Genomic DNA, 13,260 nt, shown 5'->3' with positions numbered 1-13,260 from the left:
TCCCAACCAACCACAGGATTCAGTCTCCCACTGAAAGCCCACCCCCCACTCATTCTGTTGTTCAACCAAATGAAGGAAGCCCCAGCAAGCTGGAACATGCAAAAATTGCCACAAAACTCAGTTTTGCTCCTCTCCACGGAAATCTTTAGTAAAAGGCGAAAGATTTTTACGTTCTGAAGAGAAGCCAGAGTATACTGGGCAAGGGCCTCCTCCCGACCTACCGCCATGGCCGCAGCCCTCCCTTGGCCCAGGGAGACCACCTAGAAGAGGCTGCGGTCTTTGGGGATGGAAAAACAACAAGGGCAACACACAGCCAGCCGGGCGACAGCCCATCATCTTCCATAGGCTGCTCCATGTTCTGGTCCATCCTGCTGCCAGAGCGTCACTTACACTTCCAGCTCCCCAGAAGGGGGCAGTCCATGGCCACAATATTCAAATGAGGGCCACCTCCCAACCAACCACAGGATTCAGTCTCCCACTGAAAGCCAACCCCCCACTCATTCTGTTGTTCAACCAAATGAAGGAAGCCCCAACAAGCTGGAGCATGCAAAAATTGCCACAAAACTCAGTTTTGCTCCTCTCCACGGAAATCTTTAGTAAAAGGCAAAAGATTTTTACGTTCTGAAGAGAAACCAGAGTATACTGGGCAAGGGCCTCCTCCCGACCTACCGCCATGGCCGCAGCCCTCCCTTGGCCCAGGGAGACCACCTAGAAGAGGCTGCGGCCTTTGGGGATGGAAAAACAAAAAGGGCAACACACAGCCAGCCGGGCGACAGCTCATCATCTTCCATAGGCTGCTCCATCCTGCTGCCAGAGCGTCACTTACACTTCCAGCTCCCCAGAAGGGGGCCGTCCATGGCCACAATATTCAAATGAGGGCCACCTCCCAACCAACCACAGGATTCAGTCTCCCACTGAAAGCCCACCCCCCACTCATTCTGTTGTTCAACCAAATGAAGGAAGCCCCAGCAAGCTGGAGCATGCAAAAATTGCCACAAAACTCAGTTTTGCTTCTCTCCACGGAAATCTTTAGTAAAAGGCAAAAAATTTTTGCGTTCTGAAGAGAAGCCAGAGTATTCTGGGCAAGGGCCTCCTCCCGACCTACCGCCATGGCCGCAGCCCTCCCTTGGCCCAGGGAGACCACCTAGAAGAGGCTGCGGCCTTTGGGGATGGAAAAACAAAAAGGGCAACACACAGCCAGCCGGGCGACAGCCCATCATCTTCCATAGGCTGCTCCATGTTCTGGTCCATCCTGCTGCCAGAGCGTCACTTACACTTCCAGCTCCCCAGAAGGGGGCCGTCCATGTCCACAATATTCAAATGAGGGCCACCTCCCAACCAACCACAGGATTCAGTCTCCCACTGAAAGCCCACCCCCCACTCATTCTGTTGTTCAACCAAATGAAGGAAGCCCCAGCAAGCTGGAGCATGCAAAAATTGCCACAAAACTCAGTTTTGCTCCTTTCCACGGAAATCTTTAGTAAAAGGCGAAAGATTTTTACGTTCTGAAGAGAAGCCAGAGTATACTGGGCAAGGGCCTCCTCCCGACCTACCGCCATGGCCGCAGCCCTCCCTTGGCCCAGGGAGAGCACCTAGAAGAGGCTGCGGCCTTTGGGGATGGAAAAACAAAAAGGGCAACACACAGCCAGCCGGGCGACAGCCCATCATCTTCCATAGGCTGCTCCATGTTCTGGTCCATCCTGCTGCCAGAGCGTCACTTACACTTCCAGCTCCCCAGAAGGGGGCCGTCCATGGCCACAATATTCAAATGAGGGCCACCTCCCAACCAACCACAGGATTCAGTCTCCCACTGAAAGCCCACCCCCCACTCATTCTGTTGTTCAACCAAATGAAGGAAGCCCCAGCAAGCTGGAGCATGCAAAAATTGCCACAAAACTCAGTTTTGCTCCTCTCCACGGAAATCTTTAGTAAAAGGCGAAAGATTTTTACGTTCTGAAGAGAAGCCAGAGTATACTGGGCAAGGGCCTCCTCCCGACGTACCGCCATGGCCGCAGCCCTCCCTTGGCCCAGGGAGACCACCTAGAAGAGGCTGCGGCCTTTTGGGATGGAAAAACAAAAAGGGCAACACACAGCCAGCCGGGCGACAGCCCATCATCTTCCATAGGCTGCTCCATGTTCTGGTCCATCCTGCTGCCAGAGCGTCACTTACACTTCCAGCTCCCCAGAAGGGGGCCGTCCATGGCCACAATATTTAAATGGTGGCCACCTCCCAACCAACCACAGGATTCAGTCTCCCACTGAAAGCCCACCCCCCACTCATTCTGTTGTTCAACCAAATGAAGGAAGCCCCAGCAAGCTGGAGCATGCAAAAATTGCCACAAAACTCAGTTTTGCTTCTCTCCACGGAAATCTTTAGTAAAAGGCGAAAGATTTTTACGTTCTGAAGAACAGCCAGAGTATACTGGGCAAGGGCCTCCTCCCGACCTACCGCCATGGCCGCAGCCCTCCCTTGGCTCAGGGAGACCACCTAGAAGAGGCTGCGGCCTTTGGGGATGGAAAAACAAAAATGGCAACACACAGCCAGCCGGGCGACAGCCCATCATCTTCCATAGGCTGCTCCATGTTCTGGTCCATCCTGCTGCCAGAGCGTCACTTACACTTCCAGCTCCCCAGAAGGGGGCCGTCCATGGCCACAATATTCAAATGAGGGCCACCTCTCAACCAACCACAGGATTCAATCTCCCACTAAAAGCCCACCCCCCACTCATTCTGTTGTTCAACCAAACGAAGGAAGCCCCAGCAAGCTGGAGCATGCAAAAATTGCCACAAAACTCAGTTTTGCTCCTCTCCACGGAAATCTTTAGTAAAAGGCGAAAGATTTTTACGTTCTGAAGAGAAGCCAGAGTATACTGGGCAAGGGCCTCCTCCCGACCTACCGCCATGGCCGCAGTCCACCCTTGGCCCAGGGAGACCACCTAGAAGAGGCTGCGGTCTTTGGGGATGGAAAAACAACAAGGGCAACATACAGCCAGCCGGGCGACAGCCCATCATCTTCCATAGGCTGCTCCATGTTCTGGTCCATCCTGCTGCCAGAGCGTCACTTACACTTCCAGCTCCCCAGGAGGGGGCCATCCATGGCCACAATATTCAAATGAGGGCCACCTCCCAACCAACCACAGGATTCAGTCTCCCACTGAAAGCCCACCCCCCACTCATTCTGTTGTTCAACCAAATGAAGGAAGCCCCAGCAAGCTGGAGCATGCAAAAATTGCCACAAAACTCAGTTTTGCTTCTCTCCACGGAAATCTTTAGTAAAAGGCAAAAAATTTTTACGTTCTGAAGAGAAGCCAGAGTATACTGGGCAAGGGCCTCCTCCCGACCTACCGCCATGGCCGCAGCCCTCCCTTGGCCCAGGGAGACCACCTAGAAGAGGCTGCGGCCTTTGGGGATGGAAAAACAAAAAGGGCAACACACAGCCAGCCGGGCGACAGCCCATCATCTTCCATAGGCTGCTCCATGTTCTGGTCCATCCTGCTGCCAGAGCGTCACTTACACTTCCAGCTCCCCAGAAGGGGGCCGTCCATGGCCACAATATTCAAATGAGGGCCACCTCCCAACCAACCACAGGATTCAGTCTCCCACTGAAAGCCCACCCCCCACTCGTTCTGTTGTTCAACCAAATGAAGGAAGCCCCAGCAAGCTGGAGCATGCAAAAATTGCCACAAAACTCAGTTTTGCTCCTCTCCACGGAAATCTTTAGTAAAAGGCGAAAGATTTTTACGTTCTGAAGAGAAGCCAGAGTATACTGGGCAAGGGCCTCCTCCCGACCTACCGCCATGGCCGCAGCCCTCCCTTGGCCCAGGGAGACCACCTAGAAGAGGCTGCGGCCTTTGGGGATGGAAAAACAAAAAGGGCAACACACAGCCAGCCGGGCGACAGCCCATCATCTTCCATAGGCTGCTCCATGTTCTGGTCCATCCTGCTGCCAGAGCGTCACTTACACTTCCAGCTCCCCAGAAGGGGGCCATCCATGGCCACAATATTCAAATGAGGGCCACCTCCCAACCAACCACAGGATTCAGTCTCCCACTGAAAGCCCACCCCCCACTCATTCTGTTGTTCAACCAAATGAAGGAAGCCCCAGCAAGCTGGAACATGCAAAAATTGCCACAAAACTCAGTTTTGCTCCTCTCCACGGAAATCTTTAGTAAAAGGCGAAAGATTTTTACGCTCTGAAGAGAAGCCAGAGTATACTGGGCAAGGGCCTCCTCCCGACCTACCGCCATGGCCGCAGCCCTCCCTTGGCCCAGGGAGACCACCTAGAAGAGGCTGCGGTCTTTGGGGATGGAAAAACAACAAGGGCAACACACAGCCAGCCGGGCGACAGCCCATCATCTTCCATAGGCTGCTCCATGTTCTGGTCCATCCTGCTGCCAGAGCGTCACTTACACTTCCAGCTCCCCAGAAGGGGGCCGTCCATGGCCACAATATTCAAATGAGGGCCACCTCCCAACCAACCACAGGATTCAGTCTCCCACTGAAAGCCAACCCCCCACTCATTCTGTTGTTCAACCAAATGAAGGAAGCCCCAACAAGCTGGAGCATGCAAAAATTGCCACAAAACTCAGTTTTGCTCCTCTCCACAGAAATCTTTAGTAAAAGGCAAAAGATTTTTACGTTCTGAAGAGAAACCAGAGTATACTGGGCAAGGGCCTCCTCCCGACCTACCGCCATGGCCGCAGCCCTCCCTTGGCCCAGGGAGACCACCTAGAAGAGGCTGCGGCCTTTGGGGATGGAAAAACAAAAAGGGCAACACACAGCCAGCCGGGCGACAGCTCATCATCTTCCATAGGCTGCTCCATGTTCTGGTCCATCCTGCTGCCAGAGCGTCACTTACACTTCCAGCTCCCCAGAAGGGGGCCGTCCATGGCCACAATATTCAAATGAGGGCCACCTCCCAACCAACCACAGGATTCAGTCTCCCACTGAAAGCCCACCCCCCACTCATTCTGTTGTTCAACCAAATGAAGGAAGCCCCAGCAAGCTGGAGCATGCAAAAATTGCCACAAAACTCAGTTTTGCTCCTCTCCACGGAAATCTTTAGTAAAAGGCGAAAGATTTTTACATTCTGAAGAACAGCCAGAGTATACTGGGCAAGGGCCTCCTCCCGACCTACCGCCATGGCCGCAGCCCTCCCTTGGCCCAGGGAGACCACCTAGAAGAGGCTGCGGCCTTTGGGGATGGAAAAACAAAAATGGCAACACACAGCCAGCCGGGCGACAGCCCATCATCTTCCATAGGCTGCTCCATGTTCTGGTCCATCCTGCTGCCAGAGCGTCACTTACACTTCCAGCTCCCCAGAAGGGGGCCGTCCATGGCCACAATATTCAAATGAGGGCCACCTCCCAACCAACCACAGGATTCAATCTCCCACTGAAAGCCCACCCCCCACTCATTCTGTTGTTCAACCAAATGAAGGAAGCCCCAGCAAGCTGGAGCATGCAAAAATTGCCACAAAACTCAGTTTTGCTCCTTTCCACGGAAATCTTTAGTAAAAGGCGAAAGATTTTTACGTTCTGAAGAGAAGCCAGAGTATACTGGGCAAGGGCCTCCTCCCGACCTACCGCCATGGCCGCAGCCCTCCCTTGGCCCAGGGAGACCACCTAGAAGAGGCTGCGGCCTTTGGGGATGGAAAAACAAAAAGGGCAACACACAGCCAGCCGGGCGACAGCCCATCATCTTCCATAGGCTGCTCCATGTTCTGGTCCATCCTGCTGCCAGAGCGTCACTTACACTTCCAGCTCCCCAGAAGGGGGCCGTCCATGGCCACAATATTCAAATGAGGGCCACCTCCCAACCAACCACAGGATTCAGTCTCCCACTGAAAGCCCACCCCCCACTCATTCTGTTGTTCAACCAAATGAAGGAAGCCCCAGCAAGCTGGAGCATGCAAAAATTGCCACAAAACTCAGTTTTGCTCCTCTCCACGGAAATCTTTAGTAAAAGGCGAAAGATTTTTACGTTCTGAAGAGAAGCCAGAGTATACTGGGCAAGGGCCTCCTCCCGACCTACCGCCATGGCCGCAGCCCTCCCTTGGCCCAGGGAGACCACCTAGAAGAGGCTGCGGCCTTTGGGGATGGAAAAACAAAAAGGGCAACACACAGCCAGCCGGGCGACAGCCCATCATCTTCCATAGGCTGCTCCATGTTCTGGTCCATCCTGCTGCCAGAGCGTCACTTACACTTCCAGCTCCCCAGAAGGGGGCCGTCCATGGCCACAATATTCAAATGAGGGCCACCTCCCAACCAACCACAGGATTCAGTCTCCCACTGAAAGCCCACCCCCCACTCATTCTGTTGTTCAACCAAATGAAGGAAGCCCCAGCAAGCTGGAGCATGCAAAAATTGCCACAAAACTCAGTTTTGCTTCTCTCCACGGAAATCTTTAGTAAAAGGCAAAAAATTTTTACGTTCTGAAGAGAAGCCAGAGTATACTGGGCAAGGGCCTCCTCCCGACCTACCGCCATGGCCGCAGCCCTCCCTTGGCCCAGGGAGACCACCTAGAAGAGGCTGCGGCCTTTGGGGATGGAAAAACAAAAAGGGCAACACACAGCCAGCCGGGCGACAGCCCATCATCTTCCATAGGCTGCTCCATGTTCTGGTCCATCCTGCTGCCAGAGCGTCACTTACACTTCCAGCTCCCCAGAAGGGGGCCGTCCATGGCCACAATATTCAAATGAGGGCCACCTCCCAACCAACCACAGGATTCAGTCTCCCACTGAAAGCCCACCCCCCACTCATTCTGTTGTTCAACCAAATGAAGGAAGCCCCAGCAAGCTGGAGCATGCAAAAATTGCCACAAAACTCAGTTTTGCTCCTCTCCACGGAAATCTTTAGTAAAAGGCGAAAGATTTTTACGTTCTGAAGAGAAGCCAGAGTATACTGGGCAAGGGCCTCCTCCCGACCTACCGCCATGGCCGCAGCCCTCCCTTGGCCCAGGGAGACCACCTAGAAGAGGCTGCGGCCTTTGGGGATGGAAAAACAAAAAGGGCAACACACAGCCAGCCGGGCGACAGCCCATCATCTTCCATAGGCTGCTCCATGTTCTGGTCCATCCTGCTGCCAGAGCGTCACTTACACTTCCAGCTCCCCAGAAGGGGGCCATCCATGGCCACAATATTCAAATGAGGGCCACCTCCCAACCAACCACAGGATTCAGTCTCCCACTGAAAGCCCACCCCCCACTCATTCTGTTGTTCAACCAAATGAAGGAAGCCCCAGCAAGCTGGAACATGCAAAAATTGCCACAAAACTCAGTTTTGCTCCTCTCCACGGAAATCTTTAGTAAAAGGCGAAAGATTTTTACGTTCTGAAGAGAAGCTAGAGTATACTGGGCAAGGGCCTCCTCCCGACCTACCGCCATGGCCGCAGCCCTCCCTTGGCCCAGGGAGACCACCTAGAAGAGGCTGGGGTCTTTGGGGATGGAAAAACAACAAGGGCAACACACAGCCAGCCGGGCGACAGCCCATCATCTTCCATAGGCTGCTCCATGTTCTGGTCCATCCTGCTGCCAGAGCGTCACTTACACTTCCAGCTCCCCAGAAGGGGGCCGTCCATGGCCACAATATTCAAATGAGGGCCACCTCCCAACCAACCACAGGATTCAGTCTCCCACTGAAAGCCAACCCCCCACTCATTCTGTTGTTCAACCAAATGAAGGAAGCCCCAACAAGCTGGAGCATGCAAAAATTGCCACAAAACTCAGTTTTGCTCCTCTCCACGGAAATCTTTAGTAAAAGGCGAAAGATTTTTACGTTCTGAAGAGAAGCCAGAGTATACTGGGCAAGGGCCTCCTCCCGACCTACCGCCATGGCCGCAGCCCTCCCTTGGCCCAGGGAGACCACCTAGAAGAGGCTGCGGCCTTTGGGGATGGAAAAACAAAAAGGACAACACACAGCCAGCCGGGCGACAGCCCATCATCTTCCATAGGCTGCTCCATGTTCTGGTCCATCCTGCTGCCAGAGCGTCAATTACACTTCCAGATCCCCAGAAGAGGGCCGTCCATGGCCACAATATTCAAATGAGGGCCACCTCCCAACCAACAACAGGATTCAGTCTCCCACTGAAAGCCCACCCCCCACTCATTCTGTTGTTCAACCAAATGAAGGAAGCCCCAGCAAGCTGGAGCATGCAAAAATTGCCACAAAACTCAGTTTTGCTCCTCTCCACGGAAATCTTTAGTAAAAGGCGAAAGATTTTTACGTTCTGAAGAGAAGCCAGAGTATACTGGGCAAGGGCCTCCTCCCGACCTACGGCCATGGCCGCAGCCCTCCCTTGGCCCAGGGAGACCACCTAGAAGAGGCTGCGGCCTTTGGGGATGGAAAAACAAAAAGGGCAACACACAGCCAGCCGGGCGACAGCCCATCATCTTCCATAGGCTGCTCCATGTTCTGGTCCATCCTGCTGCCAGAGCGTCACTTACACTTCCAGCTCCCCAGAAGGGGGCCATCCATGGCCACAATATTCAAATGAGGGCCACCTCCCAACCAACCAGAGAATTCAGTCTCCCACTGAAAGCCCACCCCCCACTCATTCTGTTGTTCAACCAAATGAAGGAAGCCCCAGCAAGCTGGAGCATGCAAAAATTGCCACAAAACTCAGTTTTGCTCCTCTCCACGGAAATCTTTAGTAAAAGGCGAAAGATTTTTACGTTCTGAAGAGAAGCCAGAGTATACTGGGCAAGGGCCTCCTCCCGACCTACCGCCATGGCCGCAGCCCTCCCTTGGCCCAGGGAGACCACCTAGAAGAGGCTGCGGCCTTTGGGGATGGAAAAACAAAAAGGGCAACACACAGCCAGCCGGGCGACAGCCCATCATCTTCCATAGGCTGCTCCATGTTCTGGTCCATCCTGCTGCCAGAACGTCACTTACACTTCCAGCTCCCCAGAAGGGGGCCATCCATGGCCACAATATTCAAATGAGGGCCACCTCCCAACCAACCACAGGATTCAGTCTCCCACTGAAAGCCCACCCCCCACTCATTCTGTTGTTCAACCAAATGAAGGAAGCCCCAGCAAGCTGGAGCATGCAAAAATTGCCACAAAACTCAGTTTTGCTCCTCTCCACGGAAATCTTTAGTAAAAGGCGAAAGATTTTTACGTTCTGAAGAGAAGCCAGAGTATACTGGGCAAGGGCCTCCTCCCGACCTACCGCCATGGCCGCAGCCCTCCCTTGGCCCAGGGAGACCACCTAGAAGAGGCTGCGGCCTTTGGGGATGGAAAAACAAAAAGGGCAACACACAGCCAGCCGGGCGACAGCCCATCATCTTCCATAGGCTGCTCCATGTTCTGGTCCATCCTGCTGCCAGAGCGTCACTTACACTTCCAGCTCCCCAGAAGGGGGCCGTCCATGGCCACAATATTCAAATGAGGGCCACCTCCCAACCAACCACAGGATTCAGTCTCCCACTGAAAGCCCACCCCCCCCTCATTCTGTTGTTCAGCCAAATGAAGGAAGCCCCAGCAAGCTGGAGCATGCAAAAATTGCCACAAAACTCAGTTTTGCTCCTCTCCACGGAAATCTTTAGTAAAAGGCGAAAGATTTTTACGTTCTGAAGAGAAGCCAGAGTATACTGGGCAAGGGCCTCCTCCCGACCTACGGCCATGGCCGCAGCCCTCCCTTGGCCCAGGGAGACCACCTAGAAGAGGCTGCGGCCTTTGGGGATGGAAAAACAAAAAGGGCAACACACAGCCAGCCGGGCGACAGCCCATCATCTTCCATAGGCTGCTCCATGTTCTGGTCCATCCTGCTGCCAGAGCGTCACTTACACTTCCAGCTCCCCAGAAGGGGGCCATCCATGGCCACAATATTCAAATGAGGGCCACCTCCCAACCAACCACAGGATTCAGTCTCCCACTGAAAGCCCACCCCCCACTCATTCTGTTGTTCAACCAAATGAAGGAAGCCCCAGCAAGCTGGAGCATGCAAAATTTGCCACAAAGCTCAGTTTTGCTCCTCTCCACGGAAATCTTTAGTAAAAGGCAAAAGATTTTTACGTTCTGAAGAGAAGCCAGAGTATACTGGGCAAGGGCCTCCTCCCGACCTACCGCCATGGCCGCAACCCTCCCTTGGCCCAGGGAGACCACCTAGAAGAGGCTGCGGCCTTTGGGGATGGAAAAACAAAAAGGGCAACACACAGCCAGCCGGGCGACAGCCCATCATCTTCCATAGGCTGCTCCATGTTCTGGTCCATCCTGCTGCCAGAGCGTCACTTACACTTCCAGCTCCCCAGAAGGGGGCCATCCATGGCCACAATATTCAAATGAGGGCCACCTCCCAACCAACCAGAGAATTCAGTCTCCCACTGAAAGCCCACCCCCCACTCATTCTGTTGTTCAACCAAATGAAGGAAGCCCCAGCAAGCTGGAGCATGCAAAAATTGCCACAAAACTCAGTTTTGCTCCTCTCCACGGAAATCTTTAGTAAAAGGCGAAAGATTTTTACGTTCTGAAGAGAAGCCAGAGTATACTGGGCAAGGGCCTCCTCCCGACCTACCGCCATGGCCGCAGCCCTCCCTTGGCCCAGGGAGACCACCTAGAAGAGGCTGCGGCCTTTGGGGATGGAAAAACAAAAAGGGCAACACACAGCCAGCCGGGCGACAGCCCATCATCTTCCATAGGCTGCTCCATGTTCTGGTCCATCCTGCTGCCAGAACGTCACTTACACTTCCAGCTCCCCAGAAGGGGGCCATCCATGGCCACAATATTCAAATGAGGGCCACCTCCCAACCAACCACAGGATTCAGTCTCCCACTGAAAGCCCACCCCCCACTCATTCTGTTGTTCAACCAAATGAAGGAAGCCCCAGCAAGCTGGAGCATGCAAAAATTGCCACAAAACTCAGTTTTGCTCCTCTCCACGGAAATCTTTAGTAAAAGGCGAAAGATTTTTACGATCTGAAGAGAAGCCAGAGTATACTGGGCAAGGGCCTCCTCCCGACCTACCGCCATGGCCGCAGCCCTCCCTTGGCCCAGGGAGACCACCTAGAAGAGGCTGCGGCCTTTGGGGATGGAAAAACAAAAAGGGCAACACACAGCCAGCCGGGCGACAGCCCATCATCTTCCATAGGCTGCTCCATGTTCTGGTCCATCCTGCTGCCAGAGCGTCACTTACACTTCCAGCTCCCCAGAAGGGGGCTGTCCATGGGCACAATATTCAAATGAGGGCCACCTCCCAACCAACCACAGGATTCAGTCTCCCACTGAAAGCCCACCCCCCCCTCATTCTGTTGTTCAGCCAAATGAAGGAAGCCCCAGCAAGCTGGAGCATGCAAAAATTGCCACAAAACTCAGTTTTGCTCCTCTCCACGGAAATCTTTAGTAAAAGGCGAAAGATTTTTACGTTCTAAAGAGAAGCCAGAGTATACTGAGCAAGGGCCTCCTCCCGACCTACCGCCATGGCCGCAGCCCTCCCTTGGCCCAGGGAGACCACCTAGAAGAGGCTGCGGCCTTTGGGGATGGAAAAATAAAAAGGGCAACACACAGCCAGCCGGGCGACAGCCCATCATCTTCCATAGGCTGCTCCATGTTCTGGTCCATCCTGCTGCCAGAACGTCACTTACACTTCCAGCTCCCCAGAAGGGGGCCGTCCATGGCCACAATATTCAAATGAGGGCCACCTCCCAACCAACCACAGGATTCAGTCTCCCACTGAAAGCCCACCCCCCACTCATTCTGTTGTTCAACCAAATGAAGGAAGCCCCAGCAAGCTGGAGCATGCAAAAATTGCCACAAAACTCAGTTTTGCTCCTCTCCACGGAAATCTTTAGTAAAAGGCGAAAGATTTTTACGTTCTGAAGAGAAGCCAGAGTATACTGGGCAAGGGCCTCCTCCCGACCTACCGCCATGGCCGCAGCCCTCCCTTGGCCCAGGGAGACCACCTAGAAGAGGCTGCGGCCTTTGGGGATGGAAAAACAAAAAGGGCAACACACAGCCAGCCGGGCGACAGCCCATCATCTTCCATAGGCTGCTCCATGTTCTGGTCCATCCTGCTGCCAGAGCGTCACTTACACTTCCAGCTCCCCAGAAGGGGGCCGTCCATGGCCACAATATTCAAATGAGGGCCACCTCCCAACCAACCAGAGAATTTAGTCTCCCACTGAAAGCCCACCCCCCACTCATTCTGTTGTTCAACCAAATGAAGGAAGCCCCAGCAAGCTGGAGCATGCAAAAATTGCCACAAAACTCAGTTTTGCTCCTCTCCACGGAAATCTTTAGTAAAAAGCGAAAGATTTTTACGTTCTGAAGAGAAGCCGGAGTATACTGGGCAAGGGCCTCCTCCCGACCTACCGCCATGGCCGCAGCCCTCCCTTGGCCCAGGGAGACCACCTAGAAGAGGCTGCGGCCTTTGGGGATGGAAAAACAAAAAGGGCAACACACAGCCAGCCGGGCGACAGCCCATCATCTTCCATAGGCTGCTCCATGTTCTGGTCCATCCTGCTGCCAGAGCGTCACTTACACTTCCAGCTCCCCAGAAGGGGGCCGTCCATGGCCACAATATTCAAATGAGGGCCACCTCCCAACCAGCCACAGGATTCAGTCTCCCACTGAAAGCCCACCCCCACTCATTCTGTTGTTCAACCAAATGAAGGAAGCCCCAGCAAGCTGGAGCATGCAAAAATTGCCACAAAACTCAGTTTTGCTCCTCTCCACGGAAATCTTTAGTAAAAGGCGAAAGATTATTACGTTCTGAAGAGAAGCCAGAGTATACTGGGCAAGGGCCTCCTCCCGACCTACCGCCATGGCCGCAGCCCTCCCTTGGCCCAGGGAGACCACCTAGAAGAGGCTGCGGCCTTTGGGGATGGAAAAACAAAAAGGGCAACACACAGCCAGCCGGGCGACAGCCCATCATCTTCCATAGGCTGCTCCATGTTCTGGTCCATCCTGCTGCCAGAGCGTCACTTACACTTCCAGCTCCCCAGAAGGGGGCCGTCCATGGCCACAATATTCAAATGAGGGCCACCTCCCAACCAACCACAGGATTCAGTCTCCCACTGAAAGCCCACCCCCCCACTCATTCTGTTGTTCAACCAAATAAAGGAAGCCCCAGCAAGCTGGAGCATGCAAAAATTGCCACAAAACTCAGTTTTGCTCCTCTCCACGGAAATCTTTAGTAAAAGGCGAAAGATTTTTACGTTCTGAAGAGAAGCCAGAGTATACTGGGCAAGGGCCTCCTCCCGACCTACCGCCATGGCCGCAGCCCTCCCTTGGCCCAGGGAGACCACCTAGAAGAGGCTGCGGCCTT

General features: G+C 54.0%; 30 non-coding genes across 30 annotated transcripts; all 30 read right to left on the bottom strand.

Moving 5' to 3' along the window:
- Window positions 1-77: 77 nt before the first annotated feature.
- On the bottom strand, window positions 78-193 carry LOC141259715 (U5 spliceosomal RNA). Its single transcript, XR_012318485.1, has one exon. It is a non-coding gene; the product is annotated as a U5 spliceosomal RNA (small nuclear RNA).
- Window positions 194-525: 332 nt separating this feature from the next.
- Window positions 526-641, bottom strand: LOC141261066 (U5 spliceosomal RNA). Its single transcript, XR_012319776.1, has one exon. It is a non-coding gene; the product is annotated as a U5 spliceosomal RNA (small nuclear RNA).
- Window positions 642-961: 320 nt separating this feature from the next.
- LOC141259882 (U5 spliceosomal RNA) lies at window positions 962-1,077 on the bottom strand. The gene has a single exon (XR_012318650.1). It is a non-coding gene; the product is annotated as a U5 spliceosomal RNA (small nuclear RNA).
- A 332-nt stretch (window positions 1,078-1,409) lies between these two features.
- Window positions 1,410-1,525, bottom strand: LOC141259937 (U5 spliceosomal RNA). The gene has a single exon (XR_012318702.1). It is a non-coding gene; the product is annotated as a U5 spliceosomal RNA (small nuclear RNA).
- Window positions 1,526-1,857: 332 nt separating this feature from the next.
- Window positions 1,858-1,973, bottom strand: LOC141260762 (U5 spliceosomal RNA). Its single transcript, XR_012319483.1, has one exon. It is a non-coding gene; the product is annotated as a U5 spliceosomal RNA (small nuclear RNA).
- A 332-nt stretch (window positions 1,974-2,305) lies between these two features.
- Window positions 2,306-2,421, bottom strand: LOC141260239 (U5 spliceosomal RNA). Its single transcript, XR_012318997.1, has one exon. It is a non-coding gene; the product is annotated as a U5 spliceosomal RNA (small nuclear RNA).
- A 332-nt stretch (window positions 2,422-2,753) lies between these two features.
- On the bottom strand, window positions 2,754-2,869 carry LOC141260761 (U5 spliceosomal RNA). Its single transcript, XR_012319482.1, has one exon. It is a non-coding gene; the product is annotated as a U5 spliceosomal RNA (small nuclear RNA).
- A 332-nt stretch (window positions 2,870-3,201) lies between these two features.
- On the bottom strand, window positions 3,202-3,317 carry LOC141259744 (U5 spliceosomal RNA). The gene has a single exon (XR_012318514.1). It is a non-coding gene; the product is annotated as a U5 spliceosomal RNA (small nuclear RNA).
- Window positions 3,318-3,649: 332 nt separating this feature from the next.
- On the bottom strand, window positions 3,650-3,765 carry LOC141260760 (U5 spliceosomal RNA). Its single transcript, XR_012319481.1, has one exon. It is a non-coding gene; the product is annotated as a U5 spliceosomal RNA (small nuclear RNA).
- Window positions 3,766-4,097: 332 nt separating this feature from the next.
- LOC141259898 (U5 spliceosomal RNA) lies at window positions 4,098-4,213 on the bottom strand. The gene has a single exon (XR_012318666.1). It is a non-coding gene; the product is annotated as a U5 spliceosomal RNA (small nuclear RNA).
- Window positions 4,214-4,545: 332 nt separating this feature from the next.
- Window positions 4,546-4,661, bottom strand: LOC141260156 (U5 spliceosomal RNA). The gene has a single exon (XR_012318915.1). It is a non-coding gene; the product is annotated as a U5 spliceosomal RNA (small nuclear RNA).
- Window positions 4,662-4,993: 332 nt separating this feature from the next.
- On the bottom strand, window positions 4,994-5,109 carry LOC141260412 (U5 spliceosomal RNA). The gene has a single exon (XR_012319166.1). It is a non-coding gene; the product is annotated as a U5 spliceosomal RNA (small nuclear RNA).
- Window positions 5,110-5,441: 332 nt separating this feature from the next.
- Window positions 5,442-5,557, bottom strand: LOC141259936 (U5 spliceosomal RNA). Its single transcript, XR_012318701.1, has one exon. It is a non-coding gene; the product is annotated as a U5 spliceosomal RNA (small nuclear RNA).
- Window positions 5,558-5,889: 332 nt separating this feature from the next.
- LOC141260759 (U5 spliceosomal RNA) lies at window positions 5,890-6,005 on the bottom strand. Its single transcript, XR_012319480.1, has one exon. It is a non-coding gene; the product is annotated as a U5 spliceosomal RNA (small nuclear RNA).
- A 332-nt stretch (window positions 6,006-6,337) lies between these two features.
- Window positions 6,338-6,453, bottom strand: LOC141259743 (U5 spliceosomal RNA). The gene has a single exon (XR_012318513.1). It is a non-coding gene; the product is annotated as a U5 spliceosomal RNA (small nuclear RNA).
- A 332-nt stretch (window positions 6,454-6,785) lies between these two features.
- LOC141260758 (U5 spliceosomal RNA) lies at window positions 6,786-6,901 on the bottom strand. Its single transcript, XR_012319479.1, has one exon. It is a non-coding gene; the product is annotated as a U5 spliceosomal RNA (small nuclear RNA).
- A 332-nt stretch (window positions 6,902-7,233) lies between these two features.
- On the bottom strand, window positions 7,234-7,349 carry LOC141260094 (U5 spliceosomal RNA). The gene has a single exon (XR_012318854.1). It is a non-coding gene; the product is annotated as a U5 spliceosomal RNA (small nuclear RNA).
- Window positions 7,350-7,681: 332 nt separating this feature from the next.
- Window positions 7,682-7,797, bottom strand: LOC141260950 (U5 spliceosomal RNA). The gene has a single exon (XR_012319664.1). It is a non-coding gene; the product is annotated as a U5 spliceosomal RNA (small nuclear RNA).
- A 332-nt stretch (window positions 7,798-8,129) lies between these two features.
- Window positions 8,130-8,245, bottom strand: LOC141260757 (U5 spliceosomal RNA). The gene has a single exon (XR_012319478.1). It is a non-coding gene; the product is annotated as a U5 spliceosomal RNA (small nuclear RNA).
- A 332-nt stretch (window positions 8,246-8,577) lies between these two features.
- LOC141260755 (U5 spliceosomal RNA) lies at window positions 8,578-8,693 on the bottom strand. Its single transcript, XR_012319476.1, has one exon. It is a non-coding gene; the product is annotated as a U5 spliceosomal RNA (small nuclear RNA).
- Window positions 8,694-9,025: 332 nt separating this feature from the next.
- On the bottom strand, window positions 9,026-9,141 carry LOC141260754 (U5 spliceosomal RNA). Its single transcript, XR_012319475.1, has one exon. It is a non-coding gene; the product is annotated as a U5 spliceosomal RNA (small nuclear RNA).
- Window positions 9,142-9,473: 332 nt separating this feature from the next.
- Window positions 9,474-9,589, bottom strand: LOC141260753 (U5 spliceosomal RNA). Its single transcript, XR_012319474.1, has one exon. It is a non-coding gene; the product is annotated as a U5 spliceosomal RNA (small nuclear RNA).
- A 332-nt stretch (window positions 9,590-9,921) lies between these two features.
- LOC141260323 (U5 spliceosomal RNA) lies at window positions 9,922-10,037 on the bottom strand. The gene has a single exon (XR_012319080.1). It is a non-coding gene; the product is annotated as a U5 spliceosomal RNA (small nuclear RNA).
- A 332-nt stretch (window positions 10,038-10,369) lies between these two features.
- LOC141260752 (U5 spliceosomal RNA) lies at window positions 10,370-10,485 on the bottom strand. Its single transcript, XR_012319473.1, has one exon. It is a non-coding gene; the product is annotated as a U5 spliceosomal RNA (small nuclear RNA).
- A 332-nt stretch (window positions 10,486-10,817) lies between these two features.
- On the bottom strand, window positions 10,818-10,933 carry LOC141259985 (U5 spliceosomal RNA). Its single transcript, XR_012318749.1, has one exon. It is a non-coding gene; the product is annotated as a U5 spliceosomal RNA (small nuclear RNA).
- Window positions 10,934-11,265: 332 nt separating this feature from the next.
- On the bottom strand, window positions 11,266-11,381 carry LOC141259692 (U5 spliceosomal RNA). Its single transcript, XR_012318462.1, has one exon. It is a non-coding gene; the product is annotated as a U5 spliceosomal RNA (small nuclear RNA).
- Window positions 11,382-11,713: 332 nt separating this feature from the next.
- On the bottom strand, window positions 11,714-11,829 carry LOC141260751 (U5 spliceosomal RNA). Its single transcript, XR_012319472.1, has one exon. It is a non-coding gene; the product is annotated as a U5 spliceosomal RNA (small nuclear RNA).
- A 332-nt stretch (window positions 11,830-12,161) lies between these two features.
- On the bottom strand, window positions 12,162-12,277 carry LOC141260263 (U5 spliceosomal RNA). Its single transcript, XR_012319021.1, has one exon. It is a non-coding gene; the product is annotated as a U5 spliceosomal RNA (small nuclear RNA).
- A 331-nt stretch (window positions 12,278-12,608) lies between these two features.
- Window positions 12,609-12,724, bottom strand: LOC141260093 (U5 spliceosomal RNA). Its single transcript, XR_012318853.1, has one exon. It is a non-coding gene; the product is annotated as a U5 spliceosomal RNA (small nuclear RNA).
- Window positions 12,725-13,057: 333 nt separating this feature from the next.
- LOC141260750 (U5 spliceosomal RNA) lies at window positions 13,058-13,173 on the bottom strand. Its single transcript, XR_012319471.1, has one exon. It is a non-coding gene; the product is annotated as a U5 spliceosomal RNA (small nuclear RNA).
- Between the last annotated feature and the right edge of the window lie 87 nt (window positions 13,174-13,260).

The sequence above is a fragment of the Phyllobates terribilis genome, unplaced genomic scaffold, assembly GCF_046119375.1.
Source record: "Phyllobates terribilis strain yellow unplaced genomic scaffold, ASM4611937v1 Scaffold_3__8_contigs__length_932513732, whole genome shotgun sequence".
NCBI lineage: Eukaryota > Metazoa > Chordata > Amphibia > Anura > Dendrobatidae > Phyllobates > Phyllobates terribilis.
Note: the sequence above shows the minus strand (reverse complement) of the source record. Positions and strands in the feature narration are given on the sequence as shown.